Source organism: Podarcis tiliguerta (genome assembly GCF_965153285.1).
Source record: "Podarcis tiliguerta genome assembly, chromosome: 16".
NCBI lineage: Eukaryota > Metazoa > Chordata > Lepidosauria > Squamata > Lacertidae > Podarcis > Podarcis tiliguerta.
This window is the reverse complement of record NC_139549.1, coordinates 17,613,944-17,629,963: the sequence shown is the minus strand read 5'-3', so window position 1 is coordinate 17,629,963 and position 16,020 is coordinate 17,613,944. Positions and strand designations below refer to the sequence as shown.

Sequence of the window (16,020 nt, the reverse complement as noted above, 5' to 3'; positions counted from 1 at the left end):
AGGGTTTCCAGCCAGATTCTCTCCCAGACTTACCTGGAGATGCTTTTGGGGATTGAACCTGCGACCTTCTGCATACACGGCAGATGCTCTGCCTCTGAGCTGCTTCTTCCAAAAGCAACATTGGAACGGAACCCTCAGCAATTAGTTAAAACAGTAAAGCAACACGCTGAGCCTGAAGGCAACATCATGTGGTCTTCAGAGATAGACTGCTTCTGAACATGGAGGATCCATTGTTCCTCAGTAATCGTTGCAATAGTTAATTCAGTAGCAAGGAAAGTGAATAGAGAAAAGTTTTTCTCCCTCTCTCAGAACAGTAGAATTTGTGGAATCTGAATGTTGGGAACTTCAGCACAGATAAAAGAAAGTATTACTTTTGTTAAACTGTGGAACTCGCTCCCACAGGAGGCCATCATGGCCACCAGTTAGAATGGCTTTAAAAGGGGATTGGACAAATTCATGGAGGAGAAGGCTATCAATGGCTACTGGCCCCAATAGCTATGCTCTGCCTCCCCTTTCAGAGGCAGTAAATGCTTCTGAATACCAGCTGCTGGAAGCCACAGGAAGGGAGAGGGCTCTTGTGCTTTGATCCTGCTTGTGGGTTTTCCACAGGCGACTGAGAACAGGATGCTAGACTAGATGGGTCATTGGCCTGATCCAGCAGGCTCGACTTCTGTTCCTATGTAGTATTTGACAGGATATCAGTACAAAATGCACATTGTCAGAAGAGAGGAAGAAAATGTGGAGGGGCTGTTCTTAGGTTCTTTTGAAAAATCCTGAGAATTTCAGGCACCTGACTTTTCAATCTGATCCTTTTTGGTGGACTTCCATTCAAACCTCACAGAGAATTGTAGCGTACAGCTGGGTCTTTGGACATTGTTCCTATTTCTCTCTCTCTCTCTCTCTCTCACACACACACACACACAATTATAGGGGTAGGGTGGGTGGGAAGCTTTATGGAGAGAGGGAGGGAGGGAGGGAGCTCACTTTGGATGAGAATAGCAAAGCAGGAAGCGGAAAAAAGCCTCCAGCTCTTGGCTGACCCAGCGACGTCGATCAGCCAGCATTTCTGCTAATTGCATTATTTACCAGCTGGAGGGAATTTCTGTCAGTAAATTCCAAGCCGGAGCAATATCCCCTGGCGGGATGCACTGCCTCAGCACAATGGAGGTTAATTAGGGCCGATCTGCAAACTCTCCAGCCAGATCCTGGCCTTAACTTGTTCATGGCAGGTGGGAGGAGGGAGCCAAGGGAAAGGCCAGGTCTGTATGCGTTGGACATCCAATGAAGTTGAGTGTTGGAAGATTGAGGACAGACCAAAAAAAAAGAGCAAGCCCTCCTTCAAGCAACATGTAGTTAAACTGTGGAACTCCCTCCAGCAGGAGGCAGTGATGGCCACCAGCTTGACTGTCTCTAAGAGGACTGCACAAATTCATGGAGAAAGCTATCAATGGTTAGTCCAGCATCCTGTGGGAAAGCCACAAACAGGACCCAAGCGGAAGAGCATCCTCCCTTCTGTGGCCTCCACAGCAGCTGATATTCAGAAGCATTCTTGGCTGCAACCATGGAGGCAAAGTATAGACATCATGGCTAGTGGCCATTGATAGCTGCCGCCTCTGTGAATTTCTCCTGCCCTCTCTTCAAGTCATCTTCCAGCACTCAGCTTGATTGGATGTCCTCGAGTTCTAGTGTTCTGAGAGAGGGAGAGGTTTTTCTCTCCATGTCAGGCATAATTTCATGAATTTTTTTCCTGTCACTTCTTACTCAACTTTTCTCTAAACTAAAAAGTCCCAAATGCTGCAAGCTTTCCTCATAGGAGAGTCCCTTTTCTTTTTTTAACATTTTCTAGCTTTACCACAGAGAGGCAAACAGAACCTGTTGACCTGTTTATGTGTGCACAAGAAAGGAGCACTGAGGAGACACAGCTGGAGCCAAATTTAGCCTGCAAATGCTGGATTGTTTTGTTTTTTGCCTGTTTGATATGTGCCTCTTTGTGTGCCCAGTGCAGCATTGTGTTAAGTATAATTCAGCCTGAATCTTCCTGCCTGTGTTCTTCTTTCTGAAAAGCCAGCACAAAATCTACTTTTGCAAGTGAAAAGATCAGATGAAGCTCTAAACTAGTATAGAGGAAGGCAAGCAGAACCCTTGTTTGTTTGTTTTTGCTTTGTTTTGCTTGCTTGCTTGTTTGTTTATGTATTTAGAGCATTCAGTATCCCACTCTTTAGCCAGAAAGGCTCCCAGAGTGGTTTCCATACAGTCTATTAAAACCAGACAGTTCCTGCCCACAGGCTTCCAGTCAAAATGCCATGACATACAAGGGAAAAGGGACAGGGAGGAAAGGAAGGGGGATCAAACAGGCACCGATTCTTAAAAAGCTGATTTTATAATGACCAGCTGACCCAGTTAAAAAGCTGATTTTATAATGACCAGCTGACCCAGTTCAGGGCAGGAGGTGCCTGATAGAGTAAGCTTTCAGCTCCCACTGATGCAGCCTTGTCACAGCAGGGCTGATGGAGTGAGCCCTGCTTCCCGTCTCTCCCACTGAGGCAACCTGATGTCAAATCCCACAAAGCTTCTCGGTTTGGCCCTCGGCATTGTCCACTAGCCACGTCCCTCTGTCAAGGCCACACCCACCCCAGCCTCTCACTCTGTGGGCCTGCTGCATTTTTTAAAGTGCTGCAGCTCTTCTCTTTTCTATGTCCAAAGCCTTGTGGCACTTCCAGGATCCTCAGGAGCACTTTGAACTGCTCGCGGCGTTTCTGGGAGCCCTCGGTAGTTCTGGGCTGCTTGATTTCCTTCCTCCTTCCCACTCTGCTCTGCAACGCCTTCCGTTATTTCTAGCCTGTTTGTGTCTTTTAGCAACTGGGGAGTTTTCAGCCAGGGGAGCGGGGGTAGGGAGCCTCATTACGAGACTCATCTGCCTTTAATTAATTCTGGGCTCACGGCTTGCCATGCAAGCTCCCCTGAGACATGCTTATTTTAAAAGAAATATTCGTGTTCTTCATCCCCACCCCCTCCCTTCACGCCAGTGCTGTGGAGCTTTTCCTGTGCCCCCAGAATGGTGATTCCGGTTGGCATGCTGTAGCTGTGGGTGTTCAGAGAGGGAACTCTAGGTGATATTGTTATCTTAATTATAATAACCTACTTGCTGACTAATTAAGTTCTTGGGGGTTGGTGAACTCTATCAGACTTCAGCTTACTTGCTGAACTTGCTAATCACAGTTTGTGTTAATATGTGGGAAGCAGGGAACCATCCCCTTATTTGAAAGGTATTAAGGGTCGATGGCGTCCTTGTGTGTGCTAACCATAGAAGAGAAAATTCAATGAATCTTTGGCCACTGCAAAAGGGTACTGTGAATGTATGCAATAAAATGGATTATTCCAACTAAATAATAGGAAGAACTTTCTGGTGGTAAGAGCTGTTTGACTGTGGAAAGGACAGCTTTGGAAAGTGGTGGACTCTCCTTTGTTGGAGGTTTTTCAACAGAAGTTGGATGATTACCTGTCAGGGATTCTTTAGCTATGATTCCAGCATTGCAGAGGGTTGGACTAGATGACCCTCAATGGTCCCTTCCAACTCAATGGGAGCCTGTGGCCCTCCAAATGTAGCTGAACTACGCTCCCCACCATCCCTCATCACGAGCCACGCTAGCTGGGGCTGATGGGAATTGTAGTTATCTGGAGGGCTGCAGGCTCCTCACCATTGGCTTATATCGAGCTTCCTCTTAAAGATCCTTTACGGCGCTGTTGGATCCCGGGGGAAGGGATTTTTGAAAACACTTGCTACCAGCCAAGGAAGTGTTTTTTTAAATAAAACCCTTGATCTGCATCTGTTCTCCTTAAGCAAACAGCTCTGGGCATTGTCTCTTTGGGGTAAAGCGCAGCGCATGAAATTGTCTGCGCAATGGAAGGGATAAAACTGCTTACGTCTTTAAATGTACCAAACCCTCAAGAGAGAGAAAGAATAAAATGCGGATTGAGCGGGGATAGAGAAGCAGCCGGGAGATGACTGGAAATGGAAGAGGTTTGTGCAAATGTCAGTCCATCGAGGGTTCACCTGGCAACCTGCTTTCCTCAGTGGCCAGCACCTTTAAGACCAGGCCCGGCTATTTAAGGAAGACAAGATTATTTTGCCTTGGAGAGTGGTTAGCCCTGCCACATGATTTGGAAAGGAATCAGGATCCTCTGGAGAACTGACTGAGCAAATGTCCCTTTTCAACTGGCCTGGGGGAGGGGGGCGTTATAAATAACATGTCTTGGAGTTAGTGCTGTAATTACCCAGCAGGCTCTGCTTCTCCCCTCTTGCCAATGATTTCTTCCACACATCTAACTTAATTAGCTGCTTCCCTTTTCTTGGCTGATGGCTCATAAATAATGAGCCTCTGTCATCTCCCCTCTCCATTTGGGGCTGTGGGGGGGGGGGACATGGCAGGAGCTGCAAAGATGATTCCTTGGCTCAAAAAGAGATCCAGCTCCCCCATGTTCCTGGCCTAGGTGGCCTTTGGCTCTTGAAGGAAACGGGAACCTCTGCATTCTAAGCTAGACTTTTGCCAACCTGGTGCCCGCCAGAGGTTTTTGACTCCAGCTCCCATCAATTTCCCAGCCGGCACAGCCATCTTAGACTGATAGCTGGTGCTGATAGGAGTTGTGGCCCCAAATGGCTGTATTGCCTGGGGCTGATGGGATTTGGAGCCCAAAACAGCCATATTGGCTAAGGTTGGTGACACTCTAGGTCCAAAATGGCTGACAGGGGCTGATGGAAGTTCTGGTCCAAAACATCTAGAGGGCACCAGATTGGCAAAGGCTGCCCTTATTGATCATTGGAACTTCCTTTTTGATCTTCTGAATCCTCATTTTTGTTCCCTTTCTGGGGTGGGTTAGGCAAACTGTGCTTTTCAAGCTAGAAAAAGGGGGCAACCTTTTCTCTTTATCACGTTGTCATCATTGTCACTGCCAGAAGCATTGCTCTGTTCAGATCAGTCTCACGGTCATGCTGACGACATGGCTTCCATGCTGAACTTTGCTCACCTTTCCCCCTGGCGCTTGTGCCCCTGTTCAGCCGCCTCCTGCAACAGAGAAAGTATCCTCCCTGTGGTGATCAAGGTGGAGTTTCCACAAGCTCATGGGGAGAAGGCTGGCGGCTTTCTTTACCTACTTGCACCCCAGCCAAGCACAAACGGAGCCTGCTTTTGGAGACTTGCGGCCATTCGCCTTGGTTGAGAAGGACACTGAGCCAGTGAGCCAGGCAGAGGACGAGGAAGGACAACGCCAGAGCGTTGATGAATGGGTTGGTGAGCAGGGAGGGAAGGAGACCATCCAGCCTCACCAAGGTCATCTTCAGGGTTGGGCAGAGCATCTGAAAAGCCGCAGTGCTCAATTCTCTTAAACTAACAGGTGACTAATTCTCTTAAATCTCTGAAGTCAACAGCCTTGCAGCCGGCTGGTGGTTGCACCCCCAGGCCTAGAAGCTGCAATTCCAGAAATGTTGAGACCAGCTTGGGGGGGTTCAGTTGGTGGTGTCTTAAGTTCATGCTCCCATGTCTTGCAACACAAACATATCGTACGCATGATGCTCAGTAGCATTGCAAAGCAAGCATCGTTTTTTCTTCCTGTTCTCTGGCTTGCAGTAAGCCATGGGTGATGTTGTTACTAAGGCACCCGATTAATGTATTAGAGACTCAGGTGCACTAGGAAACTGCATTTTGAAGTTCCTTTGGCACCCGTTACACTTCTGTTGCTGTGTTCATGGCACAAGAAGAGAGGGAGACTTACAGCAAAACAGTACATGAAAAGAGGGCAACTGGACAAGATTCAGGAGATCACAGGGCTTTGGGGGAGGCATTCCAACTTCGTTCTACCCCCAGTCATGTCACTGAGAGCATAAAGGCATCCAAATCCCCAGATTTAACTGGGGAACGGGGTGAGTTATTTTCTGGTATTTTACAGAGTCTCTTAGTTTTCCATACTGGATTCCAATTCAATCTGGGGTGGTTTGACTATTGCCATTTGTGAGGGATTTTAAACATGCTCAGAGGGTCTCTGTTGGACTTGATTCCTTCACTCTTTATAGAGCCACTTACTAGTTTGCAAAGCTCTTTTCAAATTCTACCTGTCCTGTTTTCTCGGATATTCAGGCATCATAAGAAGAGCCTGGCTGCTATATCAGGCCAAGGGCTCATCCAGTCCTATGCTCTTCTCACAGTGGGCAGCCAAGAGTCCTAAGGGAAGCCCACAAGCAGAATCTGAGCTCAAAAGCAGCAACTCTCCGCACCATCCGATATTCAGAGGAATACTGTATCTGATAGTGGAAGCAGAGTATCATTCCTTCTTTTAGAGTTTGAGACTCACACATTGGAGGTCGAGTGCTGTTATTTGAAGCAGGATCTGGGGCTGGCGCTCCCTGGGGAAGCGAGGCTCAGATTAGTCGCCAGATGGAATAAACGGCAAGGAGTCCTCCTCTGACGCTAAGCGTGTGGAATGAGATGTCTGAGACTGTGTTTAAAAAAAAGATTACAATTTTTTTGCTCTGGATCATGAAAATTAGTCGTGTGTGTGTGTGATTTGCTTCCACAATTTCGAGGGTTTTTTTCTGGCATGGAAGAGGGACGGGAGTGGGCAGGATTGAAGAGAGGGAAGCAAAACAATTTTCGTTTTGTGCCTCTGGGACTCATCTCTCCTAGTCTGAAATGGGTATTGTGACTGATCTCCCAGGTGCCAGCAGCTGTGGATAAAGGACCGTAGAGACTAGTGTGCAAATCCTGATGTTGCCATGGCAAGGTCCCAGAGCAAGCCACGGTATATACTTGTCCTGCACTATTAAGTATTTTAACAGTCATTCTTTCTCCTGAGAACTGTAGTGGCTGTGTAGATTGACAGTGTGGGGTGGTGGTTAAAGCTACGTACCCCAACCAGATGCCCTCCAGATCTTTTGGACAATGGCTGCCATCAGTCTGAGCCAGTGCTGAGCAGGGCTGATGGTGTTTGTAGTCCAAAGCATTTGGAGGGCACCAGGTTGGCAAAGGCTGTGATGGAATGATGTAGGATGTAGCCATGATTCTCGCTTGGTGATGTTGGGTCAGTCACCATCTTTCAGCCTAATCCGCTCCACAGGGTTGTTGTTGCTGGTCATGGGAGCCATACATGGTGCTCTGAGGTCATATAATCATAGAACTGTAGAGCTGGAAGGGACGCCAAGGGTTATCTAGTCCAGCCCCCTGCAATGCAGGAATCTCAACTAGATTATACAGTACATGACAGATGGCTACCCAATGTCTGCTTCAAAACCTCCAAGGAAGGAGAGTCTGCCACCTCCCAAGGAAAACCGTTCCACTATTGAACAGCTCATACTGTCACAAAGTTCTTCTTGTAACTTGAATCCATTGGTTGGGGTCCTAGCCTCCAGAGCATGAGAAAACAAGTTTGCTCTATCCCAGGGGTCAGCAAACTTTTTCAGCAGGGGGGGGCTAGTCCACTATCCCTCAGACCTTGTGGGGGGCCAGACTATAGTTTGGAAAAATAATAACGAACCAATTCCTATGCCCCACAAAGTAACCCAGAGATGCATTTTAAATAAAAGCACACATTCTACTCATGTAAAAACACACTGATTCCCAGACTGTCCACGGGCTGGATTTAGAAGGTAATTGGGCTGAATCCAGCCCCCGGGCCTTAGTTTGCCTACCATGCGGCAGCCCTTTAGATGTTTGAAGATGGCTATCATATCTCCTCTCGGTCTCCTCTTTACCTCTGAGAAGATGTGAGATGCAAATTAAACATTTCCCTCCTATGATGATGTCGCCTCTGAGCATCCTCTCCAAAGTAAATTCTCAGAATTATTTGAGCAGAGAAAGCTATGCTCGTTAAACTGGTGTCAAGACTGGTGCAGATGTGCCCCATTGGCCAGCATGTTGAGGGGTTTTGACTAGCATGGTGTTTAAGAAGAAGCAGCAACAAGGTGGTACTGATGACATCTTCGGTCTTGCAAAGAACCAAAGTAGAATGGAAGATTTCTGCAAGCTGCAGTCCACTGCACCTAGTGATAATTCAGATCCTATTACATGATCTGTATTTGTGGCTGAATTCTGATGCTGTTTTGTTTTGTTTTGATTGACACATTGTATTTTTAGTGTTACTTGTATTGATGTACAGTATGTTGTCGTTCACTGCTTTGGGAGCCTTGGGTTAAAAAGCAGTACATAAATAAACCATACCCAAGCCATAGCCATTGCCTCTGGGCTCAATAGAATGGGAAAGCGGGTGGCCTACCTTGCAGGGTTGCGAAGGAGCGCCCTGTACTGACTACCTTCTTCTGAACACGCCTACTTCGCAGCTAATGCAGATGGACAAATCTTTGTCTTGCCTCATCCTGTTTTTGCCAGGGGTCTTTCTGAGCGCTTAACTGGGCTCCCATGTAGGCTGTGACATCCCTGAGAAGCTGGGGGGAGGGCGATGCAAGCTCCCTTCCTAGCTGCAAAACCTTTTACCATTGTGTTGGTGATGCAAGCCTGCTAATGTCATTTATTTATTTAAAATTGTCAGCAAAGGAACCACTTAGCTGCATATGCCCTTGGCAGAACTTCAGAAAGTATCCGCCAGCGAACCAGAGCAGAATGGCACACGCTGTTGCGAGCGATTAGGTATTTATAATTCACAGGGAAGGAGGCACAAAGCATCTAGCCGGCTATGGAACTAAGAGAGCCACAAGAAATCCAAAAAGCCCTTTTTATTTACACTTTGAGCTCATCCTATTCCTTAAACTGGGGGCAAGTGGCACACAGTAAAAAAATGCCAGCTTAAAAACAAATCATGCATCTGAGTTTTTGAGAATGGAAAATGTCTTTGCTAACGTTGTTTGATCTGTTGGCATCTCTCTAGCAATTATTGATACGTCCAACAGGCTGCAGCTCTCAGAACTGAAATGTTGAGCCACCCATTGCTCCACATTTTTTGGTCAAAATTGCTGATTTGTGGTTAGGTCGGTTGTAGTTTAACCAGCATGCTGGATATGACATCCCAGTTTGTTGCACTCAGTGTTTTTAGGTTATATCATAGAGTTGGAATCCTTCAAGGGTCATCTAGTCCAAGCCCCTGCAATGCAGGAATCTCAACTGAAACATCCATGACAGATGGCCACCCAACATCTGCTTAAAAACCTCCAAGGAGGAAGAGTCCACCACCTCCCAAGGGAGACCATTCCACTGCCAAACAGGTCTCACTGTCAGAAAGTTCTGCCTGATGTCTAGTTGGAATCTCCTTTCTTGTAACCTGAAGCCATTGTTTCGTGTCCTCCCCTTTGCAGCAGCAGAAAACAAGCTTGCTCCATCTTCCATATGACAGCCTTTCAGATATTTGAAGATAAATGTCATATCTCCTTTCAGTCTCTTCTTTTCTAAGCTAAACATACTGTACCCATCTCCTTCAAGCGTTCTTCATAAGGCTTGGTTTCCAGGCCCTTGATCATCTTGGTTGCCCTCCTCTACACATTGCTGAAATGTTTTGCCACATTAATGAAAAATTACTCTGTTTTATTAATCACAGTAACATAAGAAATTTCACAGGTTAACAAAGGGTTTCAGGGTCAGCAGGCACAAAGTGCTGTTTATATACTGGAACCCTCAGCCCAGGGATTTGACTGCTGGTCAGCTTGGGCTGGTGGAAGATGCAGTCCAAAACATCTGGGGGGAACCAGGATGGTGAAGGCTGCTGTACATCAATTTCCAAACAGGGGCTTGAGGCAGCCAAAGGACACTCCTGTACAGGAAGGAGTGATCCACTCTGGCTTTTCTGTGGTCCCTTTTAGAAATCATGTCATTGATGTTGCGGCATCAGAATTCAGACTCAAGACCCGATACCTATCCAGGGAGTGAGAAAGAGAAATGGCCCCTGAAGACTCAGTTACGCTGAGCTTAAAAGGTGTGCATGCTTTCAAGTCTCGTTTGACCTTTTTAGACAAATTGCATTTTAAGATGAGTATTTGCGCTGGCTAGACTCCAGCAGTTACGGACTGCGGCTTCAGAGGGGAGGTGAAAGAAACTTCCTTACGGCCCAACTGCATGCATTTGTGACTGTGGAGAAGCACAGGATCTGAACCAGTGTGGATCTCCCCAACTTTCTGCCCTCCAGGTGTTGTGCTACAATTCTCAATAACCCTCCAGCTAGCATGGCCATGCTGGCATGGCCATGGCGACTGAGGCTGATGGTGAGGTTGTGGTCCAAAACATTTGGAAGGCACCAGAATGGGAAGTTTGCTCCTCTGCTGCTGCCTCCCTCTTGTTCTTCTCCTTCTCCTTATTTCACAGCATCTCACATCCATCTTTGGATATATGCCTCTTCACGTCCTCTCCCTCGTTCTTTGTTGTTTGCTTCTTTCATCTACATAAGCCCTGCTGTTGGTTTTAGATCACCCACCCATTGCATAGGTGGCCATCCCCTTGGTCTTTTGAAATCGTAGGGTCTCTGTACTAACGCTGCTTTACTCCATCGCCCTCGGTTGCCTCTTGCCACATGTCTTGCACGTGTCCATTTTAACTTCGCAGCCTTTCCCGCCGCATCTGCTATTTTCATTCTTTGTCGTATCCAATTATTAGCTTCGCTATGTTTCAGTGATCTTCCTAGCATTGCGCGTTCTGTGGCATGCTGTGCTGTTCTTAAGCTGTTTGTGTTTCTCTGTGTCATGGACCAGTTCTCCGCTCCATAACACATCACAGGTAATCTGCACATATTGAACACTTTAAAAGGTTGCTCTTAGCCTTTTAAAGATCCATCTGCGTTAGGAGCCAGCAGCAAGTTTTGTCAGCCCTGCCACACAAGGGATTCCTGCACCTGTGTATGTGTCAGATGTGATTCATGGAGCAGCAGGAAGGAACACAGAGACACCTATCAATCACTATCAGTTATGATGGCTAAATGGACCCTGCATGTCCGGGGGCAGTTTGCCGCTGATCGCCAGTGGGAGGGTGGTGTTATGAGTCCCAAGACCTCGTGCAGGGTTGGTCAGTCCAGGATGCAAGGCATTGAAGGAATAGAATAGAATAGAATTTTATTACTACGGTCACAGACAGTTCCTGCTCACTTACAATATCAGGAAAATCATAAAACACAACAGGAATACACTGAATTGCAATTGGGTATAACAGAGACAATTCAGATATAGCGGCAGTTAAAAAAATACATTAAATCTTGATCACTAAAATATAACCTAAAATTATCATTTAAAACCTTAATCATTTTGGTAGTACAGCTTGTTCCCTAAGTTTTATGGCAGTCACACAGAATTTGGCCGCCCTTAGCGTGATCTCTAGATCCTTTTGCTCTACCAGGAGTTTTAGACATTGAAGTTCGGACCCATTTGGAGAGTTTTGTATAATAGGAGTGGGGCATTGGAGGAGTTGGCTGTTGATGACCCAGAGGGACAGGCCTAGTCAGGACCTCAAGAGATCAGGGAGACTCTAGGGAAGGAAGTTGCGGGTGAGGAGTCAGATCCTGGGGAGGGTCAGAGTGGGGTTCTGCTTCAGCCTCCCATCCCATCTCCTGACACATTGCCCCAGCATCTCCTTCACTCCCCAGCCTCGCCTTCTGTCACAGCTTCAGCTTCCGAGGCTGTTTGCGGCCCATCCTCTCGGGAGAACCTTACTGTGCAGCCTGGGGCAGAGCTGTTGCTGATGCCTCCTCCATGACCTGGGTCACAGAGAAGCCAGCACAGGTGCAAACAGACAGCACAAGCTCAGCCCACCAGAAGGAGTTCTTGTTTGCTTGCCCAATACGAAGGAGGGTCCCGCTTGCCACTCTGAAGCTTTGCCCGCCCCATATGACTCAAGGGGGCATGTCGCTTGATGGATCAACATCCTAGCATGCTTAGCCATGCAGAGCACCTGTTGCATCTTTTATTTTTTAATTGCATTAGCATAAAATCAAAAACACAAAAGCATCATCAAACTTACAGAGCATAGGAGCAGTACAGAGCTTGTAGAAAAATAAAATGTAGAAAAATACACCAGTAAGGCCAGATTTTGTGATCTGGTGGGGGAAGAGTGTTTTGTATATCTGTATTTGACACATGAAATGAAATCCCACCAAACAGCATTAGAAATGTTCCAGGTTTCTTTTACCCTTAGACACACGTAATTTGTGAGTTATTTTTCTCTGCAGTAATCAGAGTCTGCATATTGTTGTACCACAACAAGAAGCTTAGCCATGCATAGACCCTGATGAGACTTTGGACCCTAATCTGGCTGTGTACCATACTGATTTGAGCATTAAAGGTTTTAGCAGAAACTGGGATCTGAGTTCAAATTCTTCCACCTCTCCTGAGAGGCAGGGCTGGTGTGGGCAACAGTGGGGAGGCACCTGGTGACTCCTAGTTGGGAAACAAAATCCGGGACAACCAAGCCTTTGGCCTTCATCCTGCAGGGACCTGCTTGCATTCTTTTCAGCAATCTCTAGACCTGTCAGGAACTCGGCTGCCCGGCCTTAAGGAACAGGTTGCTGGAAGCTGCCTCTCTCATTGAGCCACCGAGCCATCAAGTCGGCCGGGGCTCTCTGCACGTCCTTGGTGTATAGCACAGAGATATATGATGGGCTCTGACATTTATCCCCGCCTGGCAGGCAAGCATCGTTTGTTCACCGCTCTGGAGTTATTGGCTGCCGTGTAACTGCTCCCAGGCGACTCACCCTCCCGGTAGACAATCAAAAGAGTTCCCCTCCTCACCTAGTCTGGGCGGAATTCAGTGGCAGGCCTGGATCCAGGTGTCCAGCTTAACCTGGGGCAGAAGCAGGCTTTGATGTGTTTCTTTACGAAACATAAAGATCCAGGGTTCTTTAATAACTTTAGAAGAGCCCTGCTGGATCAGGCCAAAGGCCCACCTAGTCCAACATCCTCTTCTCACAGTGGCCAAATAGAAGGCTGTGGGAAACCCACAAACAGGTCCCAAGCGCAAGAGCCCTTTCCCCTCCTGTGGCTTCCAGCAGTTGGTATTCAGAAGCATAACATTACTGTCTCTGACTGTGGAGGCAGAGCGTAGCCATCATAGCTAGTAGACTTCAGTTGCCTTCTCCATCAATTTGCCCAATCCTTTTAAAAAAAAAAATTCAAGTTCGGGATTTTTACATACATATATTATCTCCTTCCAATTTTTAAATTTCCCATACAATTTTTTCCTTTCCCTCCCTCCCCTCCCCCCCCCCGTACCCATTGGAAGGGTTCAAACAATTATCCTCAGCCATGGGCATAGCGTCTTTAGTTTCCACCAAATGTCTTTTGTTCCAGTAGTTTTTAATCCAGCCTTCCAAGTCAGTGGCCATCACTGCCTCCTGTGGGTGAGAGTTCTGTCGTTTAATTATGTGCTTCATGAAAAAGGACTTAATTTTATCTGTCCTGAATCATTTTAGCAAATTATTCGACTGATGTTATGTTGCTGTTTTTACAAGGTGCTTTTAAATGGCACCAAGAACCCAGCAATGTGATATGCACCCCCAAACGTGCTAAAGGGGGGGGGGGACTAATATGAAAAACACTCCTCAAGTGACATGCTCCAGATTTTTGTTGGACTCCAACTCCCATCTGCCTTGGCCAGCAAGGCTGATGGTCAGGGATGAGGGGAACTGGAGTCCAAGGAGTTCTGGCGGGCACCATGTCGGCAGACCTTGATGTAAATTAGAGAGAAATCTCTTCCTTTATTCCACTATGATTAAAATTGTAAGAAAGTTGAAACCATTCTGTACCTCTTTTCAGATAGGTTCAGGTCTTCTATGCCCTTCATCTGCAACACAAAGGTACATGCTTCTCCTCACTTAGGTTCCATCATTTCCCCGTCATTTCCCCCCTCTATTGTTCAGAGGAGCCTCCCCATTCAAAAACAGTCTATTCTTTGAGCGCCAGTTGCTGGGGAGTGAGCATATGGCCTTGGGATCCTGCTTGTTGTCTTCTGTGCATCCATTTGCTTGGCCATGGTTGGAAAGAAGGTGGACCTTAGACCACCAGGGGTCTTCTTTTGTCTGTAGGGTGTGCCCTGGGGTTCTGGCACTCAGCCCTTTCCTCCAGGCAACAGGGCCTTCCTCCCTTGAGCCTGAGTGTCCCTTTAAGACCTGGGAAAGGAGCCACCTTCTAATGGAGGCAGTCCCTAAAAGCTTCTCTGGCTGCCTCGGTGCAGATGAGCTTGAGTGCTGGAGAGTCCTTGCATCTCCGGGGTGATGATTAATTTAAACAGACAAGGAGGGTTCCTTGCGCTTTTGCCTGCTTCTCCTGTTCCAGAGTGCACCGTGTAGCCTTCTGCCTGAGTGGCTTTTCTTAGCTGAGATTATGTCAGGCGGAGAAAGAGGAAGATTCAGCCAGCAGAAGGAGACAAATCTCAGAGACATGTAAGGAGAGGGCACTGCCTTAGAAGATTTCTTCCGTTGCATGTGAAACAATTCTGGCACTGGGAAGAAAGCGGGATGCAAAGACGAGGCAGGCTTCAAAGAGACACAACAGCAGAGAACCCTTGGAAGGGGGCTGGGGAAAATGGAGCTTAGTTGGGATAAACAGGAAGAGGCCCAAAGCAGCCCTCACCAAACTGGTTCTTTCCACATGCTTTGGAGTGTAACTCCCATTAGTACCAGCATCATGTGGCTGATGGGAGTTGTAGTTCACAGCATCTGAAGGGCACCAGGTTGGGGAATGCTGCTGTAGCAACATGACATGTTCACACTAGAGCTGGGATGAGCCAGAGAGATACTTTAGCCCAGTGTTCTCCAACCTGCAGCCCTCTGACTGTTTGGGGACTACAGCTCCCTTAAGCCCCAGCCAGCAGAGCCATTACTGACAAAGGTTGATGGGAACTGGAGACCACATCTGGAAAACACCCAGTATGTGATCACACAGTTTAGTTCCACCGGGGACTGTTGTGGAATTTCAGAAATTGAGAAATTGCCCAGAGGGTGATGTTTTCCTCCCTCCTTCGTAAAACTCAGGGTGTGCTGGGGGGGGGGGCAGATGGAAGCAGGTGTTGGGTAAGACTAATGTGGGAGCAGATTCAGTATACTTAACACATTATTATGGAATTTGCTTTCTGCCCACCAGGAAAAAAAAGATTTTGCTAGGGGTTGAGAGGCATATTCATGGAAGAGAAGGCATCTATCAACACCTTTTTGGCAATGGCAGCTGAAGGAGAACCTCCAAGCACAGCAGTATATAAAAGAGCTTTATGTTCTCCCCAGAATAACATGGGCAAAAATAAACCTCAAAAACAGCCTTATCCTGTGTCACACCATTCATTCCAGTCGCCTCACCTCAAAAAGGGTATTGTAGAGTTGGAAAAGATTCAGAAAAGGACAACCAAAATGAACAAGGGGGCGGAGAGACTCCTCTATGAATAAAGGTGGCAGCATTTGGGACTTGTTAGTTTATAGAGAAAAAGCGAGTATGAGGAAACATGAAAAGAGTTTATAAAATTGTGCAAAAAATGGAGAAAGTGGATAGAGAACAGTTTTTTTACCCTCTCCCATGACACTGGAACTTGTGGACATAGCATCTATTGCAGCTTAATGTTGGAAGATTCAGAACAGGTAAAAGGAAGGACTTCTTCAGGTTGCACATAGTTAAACTATGGAACTCTCTCCCACAGGAGGCAATGACGGCCACCAATTTGGATGGCTTGGAAAAAGGATTGGACAACTTCATGGAGGAGAATATCAATGGCTACTAGTCACGTTGGCTGTGATCTGCCTCCTTGGTCCGAGGCGGTAATGCCTCAGAAAACCTGTTGTTGGAAACTGCAGGCAGGAAGAGGGCTGTTGCACTTAGATCCTGCTTGTGCGTTTCCCACAGGCACCTGGTTGGCCACTGTGGGAATGGGATGCTGGACTAGATGGGCCATTGGCCTGATCCAGGAGGCTCTTCTGATGTCCTTACGTCCATCTAGCTTGTCATTCACTTGAGAGCCTTCAACTGGAGATGCTATCAGTCTCGCAAAACATGCTGAACAAGCTCTAATACTTTAAGTCAGTTAATAACCTCTGCTTTCCTTCTCTCACCCTCCCCACTTCATT

General features: G+C 47.1%; 1 protein-coding gene and 1 long non-coding RNA gene across 17 annotated transcripts in view; both read left to right on the top strand.

The window, feature by feature from the left end:
* PC (pyruvate carboxylase) overlaps nucleotides 1–16,020 on the top strand; it is a 258,381-nt gene that overhangs the window by 143,745 nt on the left and 98,616 nt on the right. The window lies entirely within an intron of this gene.
* On the top strand, nucleotides 13,489–15,638 carry LOC310666516. The gene is made up of 3 exons (XR_014505943.1): nucleotides 13,489–13,956; nucleotides 14,246–14,352; nucleotides 15,053–15,638. It is a non-coding gene; the product is annotated as an uncharacterized lncRNA (long non-coding RNA).